Raw genomic sequence first — 15,213 nt, forward strand, 5'->3', positions numbered from 1 at the left:
TTTAAAAAATGTCGCTTCACTCCAAGGTGCCGCACCCACTATGGAAACCATTGTGGTGGGGTATAAAATCTTCAAATAAGTTTTTTTGTGTAACAAACCATCAAATTGGTTTAAATTATGATTTACTCGTAGATAAACATTTTTTTTCTTCTTTTTATTTTCGTTTTAATTTTCTTAAAAAATAATAAAAAAAGTTGGTCTGAAAAAAGCTGGAACCTTTAAGATTCCTAAATGTTATTATACTACATCAAACATACATTGTTATTATTACATTTTATGTCTTTAGAGAATTCCTAGTATAATGACGTTTTTGTTAATGTAATGCTTAAATGTTAGTACTATTTAGTCAGCTTAAATATGAAATCCTTAACAATTTCTGTAAGCAAATAATTTTTTTACAGTGTTGAAAATTTGCTATGTTTCATGGCAAAAATAAAATCATTGGACTGCTAATAAAAAATATTTGATAAAATATAAATAAGAATCAGCAAATATTTAAGAAAAATACTTTACACTCAGTACTGTATTTGAAGGAAAACGCAATACCTTATATATATATATATATATATATATATATATATATATATATATATATATATATATTCAAAAAAAATACAAATAAAAAATTAATGCAAATTTAATATAAATTGGCTTTAAACCACCATTTTAAAAATAAATAAGTTGCTGCTTTGTGAATGAAAGCTGGAATATGTATCCTGAACTGGGCCTTTTTGATCTAACAAAACTTCGTCAACCATGACATCAACCCAGTAAAAAAGTTCATTCCAGCAAATATTTTCTTTGTACCACAGCACTGCGTACACTTACCTCAAACAAACTCAACCTAACTATTCCCGAAACTAAAAGCAAAGAGCAAAACAAAGTTTCTGAAGCCAAAATTTTAAAGAAAGTCATGCTTCAGTGAATTCTGAAAAAGGAAATTGTTTCTAATAACAATCTTCGTCAGCTACAGACAAACCAATTGCATGTTTTCACGCATTCACTTTGGAGAATGTTTTCTTCTGTTTGGGTTATCTATGGTAAAAATATTTTCAAGTTGTTGACTTTAAAAAATGTCGTTTAATTTTGAATCAAGAAACAACACAAACCGATTTGGGTGCAACAACCGAGTGCACTTTCAACAATCGAATAGCAACAACCTAGGCGGTATTCATAAACACTTTTCGTTCCACCAGATTTTATTAGTATTCTGAATATACATTGGGACAAGGTCCTGGGATAATACTCCGTGAATAGCCCTATAGTTGAAAGCTATTAAAAACCGATTCCAGCTATTAAAACGTAATCCATCATGCTGCCAGTCTTCCGTATTTTGTGATGCTCTTCAAGATAATGAGGATGATAGGCTGAATTAAGCAGGATGTGTTGTTTGATTGGATGAAGATAGCACTGAACGTCCGAATGAGGATGGTAGGCACTTTACTTTCAAATACAAAATTAAGACGTACGTTATGAGTAAGGTGACCATTTATGTTTTTCCTCAAAACAGGTCACTTGACAATATTCGTTACATGCAAGTGTAATTTTTTAAGCCACTTATTTTTTTACTAGTGGTACTCGTACTGCTTTGCCCGTAATAGAAAAATTAAAAGATCTTTTGCTTCGCCTGTATATTTACAAATAATGTGTGGTGAATTTTCTCACCAATTGGCTTGTGCCCATGTTACGATTCCACGTTATGATAATTTCGTAATTTACTTGTCCGTTTTTTGATAATTTTGTTCTTAAAATTGGAATAGAAAAAGAACTACATCGAATTTTCGAAAAATCGCTTCGAGGTGCACACCACCATGCATGCTACAAACTAACTTTGTGCCAAATTTCATGAAAATCGGCCGAACGGTCTAGGCTCTATGCGCGTCACAGAGATCCTGACAGACAGAGATCCCGACAGAAAGACTTCTTTTACAATCAACATAGTTTTAAGAACGGTGATTGGCAACTGCTTTTTCGCTAGTAGAAGTTTTAAGTGTAAAAATGGTACAGAAAAGAAATTACTGTTACATACTAAAATCACTCTAATTGTTGTTCAACGCAGGGGCGAATACAGACTACCATTTTAGAGGGGGGAGGTCATGCTGAAGTATAATCCCCCCTCTCCCCCCCCCCCTCCCATGAACGAACTTACAGTTTTGGGCCAGAAATATATCTGAAACCGCTTCGGTGTTAGTAAAAAGCACCAATCAGCCAGGGATAAGGCACAAACGTCGCAAATTATCACAACCTATGAAAAGAAGTAATATTAAAAATAATAACTTTCAAAAATAATTAATGTATTGAGAGAGTACTGAAATCATTGACATTTCATTCGTAAAGTGTTTGATCACAATGGTGGACGGATACTATTGTCGACAGTGTAGGTGGGGTTATGACCCCCACTACCCTCCCATTGTATCCGCTACTGGTTCTATGTGCCCTTCTCCTAACATCTGAACGATATTCACACTTGTGCTCGAAAGTCTTGCACGCAGAGTCACAGAAGCAACTGCTGCAGTGATCCAATTTTTCTGTTCGTCAAGATCAGCAGGTTCTGGGAGTTCAAATAATGTATCCTTCACATATCTCAACAAAAAAATAACACATGATGTTATGTCTGGTGACTGATATAGCCCAATGATAAAGTGATAAATCCCCTCTCCCTTAATCGTCATATTGACTAATTAAATAATAAATACATGTCCGAATATGCTTACCCGCAGCGCAGGGGGGCCACGTCGTTAGAAGGCCCAACGGCCCAAGAAATTGAAAAAAAAAAAAGGAAAAAAAATAGATCACTAAGACTTATTAACGTTGCAAATACACTGCTGGCCTCTGGGGAGGGGCTATACAGATTTTGTTGCAGGGGGAGGCAAAATTTATAGGTCCGGGTCTGAATAAATAACAAGTGGGACACTTACGATGATAACCAGAGACACCTATCGGTACGCAATTGACTTTACTATTCGCTCTTTTGTCCAAGCCCCATCAGAGAGCTGTCGAATATTTTAAAATCGGTAGCCTTGTGAAACCCCACCATTCTTTTTCAGACTGCCCTGTGAAATACAAAGTTAGTATGCATAGAAAATGTTCTTATTTCTCTGGTGCTTTCCTAAATTATTTCGCTTTAAGCTGTTTTTCATCAATGGCTTAGAATGCTAAAAATGTAGTCTTGAGCAAAGAAAAGACCGAGGGGACATGATTCAGTTGTTTAAATTTATTAAAATGAAAGATGTTACGGGACTGAAGTTTAGCACTGAAAACAGGACAAGGGGTCATTGTTTTAAGCTATTTAAATCTCAGGCTTACATGGATGTTAGGAAAAATTATTATTTTAGCAGGGTAGTGGAACCTTGGAACAGCTTACCGGAAGAAGTGGTAATGAGCAAGGGAGTAGATAGTTTTAAGAGGGCCATTGATCTTCACTGGGGATTGTAAATTGAATAGGACCAGTCTAGCAGGGCACAGAGCCTGTTGCTAGTCGTCACTTTTGTATTTGTAATTAAGAAACGTTGCATCTATTGAATTCGCGATGTTTAGTGAACACAACGGTCTCACGAAATTTACATAAAATCAGTCTACAGCCCTAGTTGTTAAATATGAACTTCGATTCCTTCAGTAACATGCTATTTAAATGCGTGAAATTATCGCATGGACGCTGTGCAAGTTATTTGAATTCTGTTGAGTTGGGTTGCGTGCGGACTGGCATTATTGTCTTATTTGACTGATCGATGAGGCTTCCTGCAAATCGATGCTTAAGGGCGAATTGCCTCTTGTTTTAATTTTTAACTACAATGTTTTTATTCTAATGAATATATCTGAAAAAGAAATCATTGATTAAAGTATTAATGTTACTGTTTTGGAAAAACTACTTTATAGCACCTTAAACGTGCTGTGGATGATTAACGTGATGTAAAACTTTTGATGACATAGTTAGAAAGTTTATAGTGAACGTGCATAGTTTTATAGTGAAGGAAGACTAATTTTAGATTAACAAGGTTAACATATAATTTTCTTTTAAGTTCCAATTTTTGTAATTGAATTTCTTAATTGAGGTTACTTTTTGAATCAAGTTGTTCGTCATAGGAAACTTTGAAATTTGCCATATTTTTAGTTGTTTCGCTATTTATTCACATAAGTTTTTTTTTAATTTTTTTTAAATTTGATTTTATTTATTTATTTAATATTTGACACAAGGTTAAAAAATTTCTTTTTCTTCGTTCATCTTCGAACATATTTTTAAATAGCAGTTGCTATTTGAATCGGAAATCGGTTCATAAATATGAAATAATAAATGTCTGAAGAACAAGCAAAAAGGCATTCATCCCTGACTTTATAAATGCAGATTTACTTTTTTTTCAATGCGCATAGGGGAATATAGGAAAAGTGAAATAAAGGGGCAAAGCGAAAGGACAAAATATTGTACTCTGGTTGCACGCCATCTATCTAGCAATATTTTATTTATTTTGTTAAACATGTTGTTGATTCCAGTCAAAAAATAATCAGCTTTAAATGTGAAATGTAATAATAATACAAACCGTTTTCAAAATTTGATATTGTACGACTTTGGTTTATCATGTTTTTAAAATAAAATGAGAAACTTTATGTCATTTTCATTTCGGATACTAATTTAGACCTACTGATGTTCAAAGCAGTACTTGTTTATTGAATCTTCATCATATTTTTATTTTAATTGTGTAGCGCAATTTTGTAAGGATGTTCGAGGGTAAATGGTATAGTTTATTTTTTCATTCAATCGTTTATAAACTCATTTACAAAGTCATTGATTTATTTAATTATTAAACATTCATTCACTTATTTATTTAGCATTCACTAATTTATTTTATCTTTCATCAATTAATTTTTTATTTATTTATCATTTCATTTCTTGGTTCGTTTAGTCATGCATCACTCAGTTTTTTATTTTTTCAAAGAAAAATATCTTAATTAAAGAAACAAATATAAATTCTAACTATCACTTTGCCCATAATGTTTGGCAAAGTGAAAATTTTCCACTTTTATTTGGAAGTATAAATTTACTGCCACATTTTCCCCATTTTGCATCAATTATTCCTAAGCTTGATTCCTTGCTTATTATTCCTAAAGCTTGAGAAAAATTCTTAAAAATTTTTGATTTCTTTTTTAATGACGTAGTATCAGATATTTATATTCTTGATGTGTATTATTTGAGCAAAATATTGACTATATACTACAAAATCAAAATGTTCTGATGATGTTCCAAATTTGAAAACATCTAACATTTTTTGTTTTTGGTTAAAGAAATTGAGAGGCACACACATACAGAAAACATATTATCTATGGTCAATCTTTTTTTTTTTTATAACTCGTAACTGATCTCTTGAATTTTTCATTACGGCATTACATGCTCTTCAATTAGTTTTATAGTCCAAATATGTAGAAATGGGGTCGTTTCCAAAATTTTAAAAGTATTTTTTTCTGAAAGAGCATGCTTAAAAACATAGGATCTGACCATTCTTTAAATAATTTACTTAAGTTTAATATTTAAAAAAAATACTTAGATCATTGAGCTTTCATTGTTTACACTTCTGTCGTGTGACATCACAAATGATGAAATGCCATTCACAATTGCCATTCACAGAACAAAATATTTAATTCGCATCTTTACTCACGTGTATTGGCAACGATATGGTTGATAGCAAGCGTAGAGCGCAATTTTAATTCTCTGCTTGATTATCATAACGTGGAAACGTAGTAGAAAGATGCGCCAAATTGCATCATTTGCATACCTGCCAACTCTACTGGTTTTTCCGGGAGTTTCCTCAATTTTGATCATTTCTCTTGGTTATGTTCTAAATGTAAGGAACATTTGGTTGTACTAAGAAGGATAATAAAGAAATTCTTTATTTCCTAACTAAGAATGAAAAATCCGTCGTTAACCTCTACTGGATTTTTTAATGGTATACTGGATTTTTTTTCCAGTAGATGTTGGCATGTATGCATTTGTGACGTCATAAAAACCACGCCTTGTTTGAAAAATTGGACATTTTAAAAAATTAATTTAAAAAAAACTGTTCTGAAAATGAAAGTATTTTCTGGGTCCATGTAATTTTTTTTTTTTTTTTGCTCATTCTATCCATTTTAATGACTAAAAGTAGTACTTTTGACTGAAGCAAACCACCCCATTCTGAGAAGTATATTTATCTGTGTGTCTGAAATAGTTTCAGAATTCCAATGAATGATTCATTAAGAATATTTTGACGTTTTTCTGCTGTCAAAATTTCACTCATCCGTAATCATCAAAGAGCGTCATAATTTTCATACCTGGATGAATTAGCTGAGAAAAACACAAAGCGTGCAATATTACTTCGGTAGCTGAAAAGCATTGCAATCAGATTACGTTTGAAGAACCGACAGAGAAAAAAAAAGTTAGCCAAAAAAAAAAAGAAGCTGAGTTAGACATAGCGTGACCAACAATGTATGCTTATCGAATCTCTCGTGGATGGACTGAAATAAAGAAAGAAAAATAATGAAAATAAAACGCAAAAGTAGTAGAAGCAAAGTGTGAGAGTCGACGCTAATGAACTACTTAGCTGAACAAGCTCATATACAGGTATGTCCAGAAATTGACTTGGTTGCTGGGCGTAGCCGATTTAACTTCGTGGCCACAACATTGGAGAGCTCAGGGATTATTCTCTAATTAAAACATTTGTACTGCTTCGGACTTCAGAACGTGAATTTTTAGTTTTAAGATTTGTGGACGGATTTTTCCCCCCTTCTCTTTCGGGGGGGGGGAGATGGAAACTATGTAAAAAATTTCAGTTTGCTTCATGTAAAATGAATTGTGACTCAGAAATGTAAGCAGGAAAATTAAATTTTATGAAGTTTGTTGCTACACGGTTCTTTAAATGTGTTCTGGCAAACAACTATTGTTAACGACTGTCTAGTTAACTATTTTTAAAGCCAAACTATTGCTTTGATTGAAGTGGAAAATATGTTATGCCGTACTGTGAAGAATATCTTAACACATAATATTACAGATTATTTTTTTTAATATTTTTCCCCTCAATTCAATGAAAATAAAAAATGAAATTGATTAATTTCCTTCGCATCGGTTGTTTCAAAATTATCGCTTTACTTTCCCTCCGACATAACATTCTGGCTATGTACAACTCTTCTATTATACTGCTGTAAGCAGGTCATTAACAATGTCTAAAGAAAAGGAGTTTTGGAGATATTCGAAGAAATGCACCCACAAATATCCATAAAACACAGAAACTTAAAGATTAGGCCGCTGATGCAAAAATGCTTTTTTTTTTTTTTTCAGTGGCGGCAAAATTAGAAAATGTACAAAAGTAACCAAAATACACAATGAAATGTACAATAAACGTACAAAACGTACCAAAACACACAAATGTAAAAAAATATGCAAGTTAAACTGGAATAAAGTAGATTACAAAAACGCAAATAATAATAATAATAATAATAATAATAACCCGAAAAATTTGTATGTAATCTGTTTAGTGGACTGCCGTGGGCAAGTAATGGGCAGTAACTGTAAATTTGCATGCAAGATGCAAATTTGCACAATTGTTACAAGAATGCAACCTCTCCCCCCTCCCCTTTTTTTCGTCATCCATTGTACGTTACTTTTACTGTGCAAGCTTGCTTATTTGGTTTATACTGAAAAAAAGATCGGAAAAAAATTAACTTAAACATAATTAACCTTCCCTTCAAAGTAGATAACTTTTTTTTCAATAACTAAATTTTTTTACTTTTTTATCACTGCGTTCATTTGTACCATAGCTATTCGTTCTGGCACCTTCTATACCTCACATAACAGCAGCCTTTCCCACCGTCTGGGCCAAGAAGTCAAGCGATGAGAGAATTTTTCCTCCTCCTGGGATCAAACATTCCGAAGTAGCAAGGACATGGGAATGCGGGGAAAATAAATAAGTAAAACTACCATCTCCAGTTTCCCTGCTTCCTATCTCATCTGATATTTGCACAGCCCTAGTATCTTTGCTTGGAGGCCTTTCGCCTCTGATGACAGATTTAATGCCGAAAAATACAAACATGGCCGTCGTAAACTTTCTTCATGAAATAAATTCTTCTGTGGAGTGTTTGACTTTTTCATCGTATGCAAAGAATATGACTTTGTATTTTATAACTTTAAAAAGAAAAAAAAATTAAAAGTATAAATTTAGGTAATATATAAAGGTTATTAAATTAAAAGTGAAATGTAAAGATATGAATTTTTAAAAAATCTTTAATGAAATTTTCGCCTAAGAATGCTATTCTACAAGAAAACTTAATCTGTTCAATATTGTCATTGAATATCATGTGTGCTATGGTTAAAAATCGACTGCATTTCAAAACCAGATATGATGGCGAGCCTTAAACTTTCAAATAGAAATTTTTATACAATTGCTCAAAATTTGCATGCAATACGGTTCCAAAATTCATTACAAGCTAATCATTACAGCCGTACCAGGCCAATACCTGTATTAAAGCTGAAATAACAATGCTCATGCTGCGAACTCGACTAAAACCATATCCTTCTATGAAAAAGATATCCAAATATATTGAACTAAAAACAAAAGAACGTCATTCCGATTGAAGAAGTTGAGTTGTAGCAGAACAACCTCGCGAGCGATTTTTTAATGACAGGAAAATATTCGTGCTATTTATTGAATCTATTTGATAAACCACTTTTCATTTGAAATTGTAACTCAGAGCCAGAATAAGCTATAACAAACAGATTATTCATTTTATTATGTTATAAAACTATAGCAAATTGGGAGAAAATGTTGAAGTGTATTAATCCGCTTTAGAATCGAAAAGTTTACCCTAACTGCTCATGTCTCTTGAAATTTCTGAATTGTATTCCTTCGTAAATCAACGTTTATTTCATAACCTTGCCAGGGTCAGATGAGTGCAATACTGGTCATATCAATTTTTTAACGATTTTTTTTTTTTTTTTTTTTTGTTAGGTTTCTCTAAATGATCCTACTTGCAGGTTTTTGTAGAATGCAGCTTGATTATGAAGTGGAACTGTATTTGCAATTTCAAAACATTCCCACTTTCTTTGCTGCGACCTTCCAAAGTCAACACTTATTTCATAACCTTGCCAGTGCCAGAATAGTGCAGCACTGGTCTTTCCCTTTTTAAACTGACATGGCTCGAAGTTTCCCTAAATGACTGCATATAATATTTAAAAAGTTAATAACTAAACTGTTTTGTTTGAATGCTGCTTGATATTGAGGGGTACTGTTTTTGCAATTTCAAAACATTCCACTTTCTTTGCTGCAATACCTTCCAAAGTCAACACTTATTTCATAACCTTGCCATTCCAGGAGAGTGCAGCACTGCTTCTGCCATTTTTTTTTATTTTAACAGACACGGATCAAAGTTTTCCTAAATGACTGCATATAACCTTTAAAAAGTCAATAACTAAACCGTTTTGATAGAATGCAGTTTGATGAAGAAGTAGAACTGTACTAACCAATTTCAAAATTCAAAGCATTCCCACTTTCTTCGCTGCCATACCTTCCTTAATTAACACCTATTTCAAAATCTTGCCAGTGCCAGGAGAATGCAGTCAGAATTTTTCCTTACATTTTTTATTTATTGTTTTTCCGACATGGCTCAAAGTTTCCCTAAATGACTGCACATTAGTGTGGTTAAAAAATACATGTAAAAAAAAAGTTTCTCCTAGATACCAGGACACCCCTCAATACTTTTAGACTTGTGGATAGCAATATAGGGGACGAATTTTAGCTTCTTATTGCAAATGAAAGAGGGTGCTCAACCCCTTCCCCCAAACTTCATCAGTATGGGGAGGGAGGTTAAAAAAATACATTGAACTGAAAAAACAACACTACATATTATAATACACACGAGTAATATGCATATACATTGCAATAAAATAATTATTTACAAAAAACAACTGGGGAAATTAAATGTTTCTAAATTTGTGACATTTTTTATGCTACGGCTAATGTTAAATTGAGGGGTCATTGAGCACCGTCTTAAAATTTGAGGAAGAAGCTAAAACTTTTACAGCATAATACAGGGTGGCGACAGATCAGGGAAATCAGGGAGATCAGGGAAAAGTCAGGGAAATTTATTAATCAGGGAAAAATCGGGGATTTATCAGGGAATTTTGAAAAAATAACAAAAAATCAGGGAAAATTAATTTTATGAAGGAAAAAAATTTTTTTTTTGCTTTACAAAATTAAGTACTCTAATTCCCTACGCATTTTCCGCCAATTATCTGTTTAAAAAAAAGGAAAATTAATGAGGTGCGATTATACACTGCCGCATTTTTCTGCATCTTTTTTCCTCAACGTCAAAATATTGAATCTTACTTATTAACCAAAGTATGAACTTCCTAAGATTGCTTCTGTGTCTGTTAGGTTGTTTATTTTACCTAGCTTGAAATTTCCTTTTATGCTTTCTATGCTCGTAAAATAAACAACCATACAGGCAAAGAGGAAGCCTTCATTAATGCTTTAGCTCCTTTGCCTTTATTCCATTGTCTCGAAGTAATTAGCGTACTGTAATTACGATTTCAAGAAGAAATCTTTGGTTTTTGAATTAATACTATAAAAGTTTAAAAGTTATACTATTTGTTGTCACCACAGGTTATAAAGGTTTTCTTTGCTTCTGACTTAAGTGGTTCTTTAATTTTATAACCAAATTGTATTCTTCTTTATGTATTTTGAAATTAACTAATCGCTTTTTTTTTCTTGCATTTCAAAGTTGTTTGTTACAAAAGCAATCTAAGATTTTTTTTTTTTCGTTACATACTGAATTCATTTGAAATAGAGTTAACTTGTGTACTTAAGTAAATATCTTTATTTTTTTATTGGTAAAATGCTGTATTCATTCATTAAAACCTATGTTCTTGATTAGAGAAAAGCTCCCTATGAATGGATGTCAAATGGTTTCATCTGTTTGCATAAATATGTCAATTAGTTATAGAAGAATAACTACATTACTTCTATTCTTTCACTATTACTTATTATTTTGCAACAATTATTATACTGTTTGAAAATTTAGTTCAAAATAATTTCAATTACTTTTTAGTTCCATCATAAATACACATGTGTTTTTAAGAGTAATTTTAATAGTTTCTTAAAATTCTTATGCTATGTGATTTCTGGAAGTAGTTTTTTTTTTTTTTAATTTTCCATAAATCTTTCCATGTAGAAAAATTTAATATACTGTTTTTTACGCCCCCCTTTCAAAAAAAGTTGACTTGATATGTTTTTTTTATAACCATTTTATTAAAAAAGTAGCATTTTTTAAAATGTATCTTTAGTTCAACAACTTTACACAACTTAAAACGTTTAAAATACTGCATTTTATACAAACATACAATGGATTTCAAACAGAGCAAAGAAAGGAAACCATTATCATTGGTAACGTAAATCAGGGAAATTTGGTGAACTTAATCAGGGAAAAGTCAGGGAACTTTTTTTCACAGTTCCTGTCGCCACCCTGTAATACTATTAGTAAGTTTAAAAAAAGGAGGGGGGGGGGTCCTGAACTCTAGCTGAAAATTTTTTTTAACCACCCTACTGTACATTATATTTAAAAAGTTAAAAACTGAACTGTTTTGACAGAATGCAGCTTGATGATGAGGAGGAACTGTATTTGCAATTTTACAAAACATTCCCTCTCTCTTCCCCGCATTACCTTCCAAAGTCAACGCAGTATCGACTGAAACTGAGTAATTCACCCCGTTTGCTGAAAATGTAGTGTCTAAATGGACGGTTCAAACTTCAGGAAGAAAATATTCCAAAATGAGATACGGTAGCTGCCGTATCTTGCCAACGGAAGGACAGAGTTCAGTGGCATAATCCCGAAGCAGTGTCATAAAGAAGCGAATCGCTCAAGCTCTCTTATCTGCTTTTCGCACTCTCCCACATCAAATATTGGAGGAAGATACCGGACGAGGGAGGAACAATTTATCTATTCTCAAGTTGCAGTATATTCCACTGACAATTACAGTTTTCGAAAAATATTTGTGTGCTAACTGCAGTTTGTCAATCTCTTTGTGGTAAACTGTAGGATAGCTGTCGTTCATTAATGATTCATATACGAGGAGGTTTTCAATGGTTCAACGTAAAAACAAATGTCTCAAATGCCAACTGTATACAGAAACAACAGGCCATAGGACTTGATATTAGATTATGAAACGTTTCAAAATATCAGTTAAGTTTATTTTAAATGAGTTTTAATTTATTTTAGCATTAAAAAGATACTTGGATAGCAACATAACCTATATTTGAAATTGAATGATTAAAAGATGAAATTAAATGATTGTTGAGGTAGTGTTGTGGTGAGGTCCCCCCCCCCCCTCCCTTTTTGTAGTTTCATTTCACTTTTGCATTTATCTAACCTTCCTAAAATTCCGTCTCGGTGGAATGTCTACTGCAAAATGTAGCTAGCCAAAAGAAAAAGAAAAAAAAACGACATGAGATAGTGGATAATCAGACCGAAATATCCAGACAGGTACCTTTAACTAACAAAGCAAAAAAATAAAAGTATGAATAATGCATTGACTCTAATGAGGTATGATATTCGCTTTGATCTCATTTACTATTTATTTTCAAACATGGCCTTAGTTAAACCTCTTGAGCACTGCAACAAGATTCCCTTACGAACCACACATTGTCCTTCAGTCGTCTCTGGCAACTTCCTAAAGAGACTCGTTACGGGCGCCACCGAACGGACTCATAAATAATGGATGTTTGACCAAAAGTGGTCCGGAGGAATCTCCGAAGCCATCGACAACTCATCTGGGATCATTTCCATTCCCTGCTCTCTATCTCTTTCATGAGCTACAGTCCTGTCAAAGCCTCCGGCCTTGTCGCTGATCCTCTTTTCACTCGTGTCGGAAAGATACCCGAGCTCTTTGTCAGACTTGAGCCACTTTCTGCTTTCGATCTGCTATTCGGAGATCGGTTTCTGCAAAAGACTCGGAAGTTCTCGCTCTTTTCATAAGCGTAATAATAATCGCGACTGTGCGGGAGTTTTGGAGGGATGTTTCTTAAGTCCGGCACGACGAAGCAAATGGAGGGAAATGTCTTCGCAAGATGAAAAGGAGAGGAATGGTGAGATTCCTGAAAGTAAGAAATAAATCATACGGAAGTGGGACAGCATGGGAAATAGTTATCACAAGTTGGAATGAGAGAAAAAATGTGGTTTTTCGAATTTTAAGGGGAATTAAAACGTTCTGCCGCTTTTTTCAAACTCAAAGTTTTTGTTTTCATTCAATGATGGGATTACCCTCATTATCAGCATCTTTTTGACATCTTAAGAGAAAAGTTTTTAACTCAGATCGATAAAAATTAGTTGGTTTCGGATCAAAATATATGGAGACAGCATTTTTAATATTAACCAAGCTTTTTGTCCCATGGCGATCAGACTAAAGGGAAATCCAATGATGCAATGTCGGGTGAGTATATTCAGGCCATTGACAACAGAAAACGTATGATTGTAGAACATGATTATGCAAGCTGTTCAAAACGAAACCTGGAAAAAATTAATGAAATACGGTGAGTTGCTTCACCTAAAGTCCTAAATCGTAGCTTAACTAGTGACATGTCCACCATCTTGGGGTTAAAAGTTGCTTTTTCTCCCATATCGCTAAAATGAAGTAAAGTGTTCTGCTTCTTGATTGTGGATTAACATGGAGTTAATAAGAAATCACAATTAAAAAGTAAAACACACTGCTTCACCATATCAGACATAGGAAGAAAGCATCGATTTGCCCCGAGATGGCGGACGTGTCCCTACTTATTCTACAATCCAGGGCTCTAGCTTCATCCACCATACTTTCTGCACTTACTCGACATCTGACATCCTTTATTCCGATCGCTCTGAGACAATAAACTTAAAAAATTGACTGATATTTAAAATGCCACCTTGAAACACTTTGGCTCTATCCAGCTGATTTTAGTCGAACTGGAATTGAAAATTTGCATATTAGATGGTAAATGCAGGGTCACCGAGAGCCCAGGTGGACGCCTTGTCAATTTGGTCGCCGGACAACCCTCAATTGCATAGCCGGACCCCTAGCTTCCGACTACGCTGACATGGCCTCTCGTTGGCCCTGGGTAAATGTAGTTAAGAACAAGAGTATTTACATCATTGATTTAAAATGCCAATAACGTAAAAATTTGTTTGAAAAAACGACATTACTCCCCGCTCCCCCCTCTCCAAATATATATTGACAATCTATTTTTCATCATTTTGTTATGAGGCTACATATTTTTCGGTATATTTCTCCACATTTTCCAAGCAAAATTTCCATCAAATATTAAGAGCCAAAGCCAAACAGGGATTAACTCTCTTCCAGAGCTGCATCAAGTATGGTTTATCTAGACAAGTAATCTGAAACCTTCGTAAAAGAGCCAAAATGATAAATTCGTTAAAAGAACGGGAAAAGTGAACTTTTTTATTTATCAGGAGAGGGGATCTAGAAAAGCTTTTCGCTGGAGGCAAAACTGCGGCCCAAGTGTACTGCAAATAAGGGCGTTTAACAAGCTCCATTAGATCTTCACAGCTGTTCGTACCAAAATAGTATAACCATGGCTTCCTCGAGCTCCCTAGAGACGCCCAAAAATTGCTCTTTCCTTTCGTGTCGTCTTTCTCTTTTTGTTGCCCCTTTTCAGCCCTTATTAGAGTTCTAATTGGGGGGAAGTTGCTCCGTACTTAATGAGGATACCCTAACTTTAGATCTGCGGTTTGACAGGATGGGCTCTCCTCTGCTAGATATTCTAGAGGCGAAATTTTAGCCGCATCTAACTACTTTGTATTTACAATTTATATAACGTGAAAATGTGCAAAATAATAGAAATTGTTTTATACGAAGTCTAAGGGCAACGACAGAGCTATGTCTTTGAAAAAATAAATAAATAAATTACATGTATATACGTGTGCGTGTAAGAAAATGTTTTTTTTTTCTTATTGATTCTGTAATTGAAATTATACAGTCGAACCCGCTTAATGGAATAGCCATTTTTCCACGAAAAAATATTTTAATAAGCGGGATATTCCATTAACCGTAATCAAAATAACACATTGCATTGGTTTGGTACATTAAAAATGTATTTTATTAAGCGGGATATTCTTTTAACCGATATTCTAAAAAGCGGGCTCGACTGTATTAGAATTGACTGAAATGTGTGAATTAAGTCAAACGCTCCCTGCCTACTGTGCAAA

At 33.6% G+C, this 15,213-nt stretch overlaps 1 protein-coding gene across 4 annotated transcripts in view; it reads left to right on the forward strand.

The window, feature by feature from the left end:
* LOC129221944 (homeobox protein Meis2-like) overlaps positions 1 to 15,213 on the forward strand; it is a 413,908-nt gene that overhangs the window by 86,381 nt on the left and 312,314 nt on the right. The gene's annotated exons all lie outside the window — the stretch shown is intronic.

Source organism: Uloborus diversus, chromosome 5 (genome assembly GCF_026930045.1).
Source record: "Uloborus diversus isolate 005 chromosome 5, Udiv.v.3.1, whole genome shotgun sequence".
Taxonomy (NCBI): Eukaryota; Metazoa; Arthropoda; class Arachnida; order Araneae; family Uloboridae; genus Uloborus; species Uloborus diversus.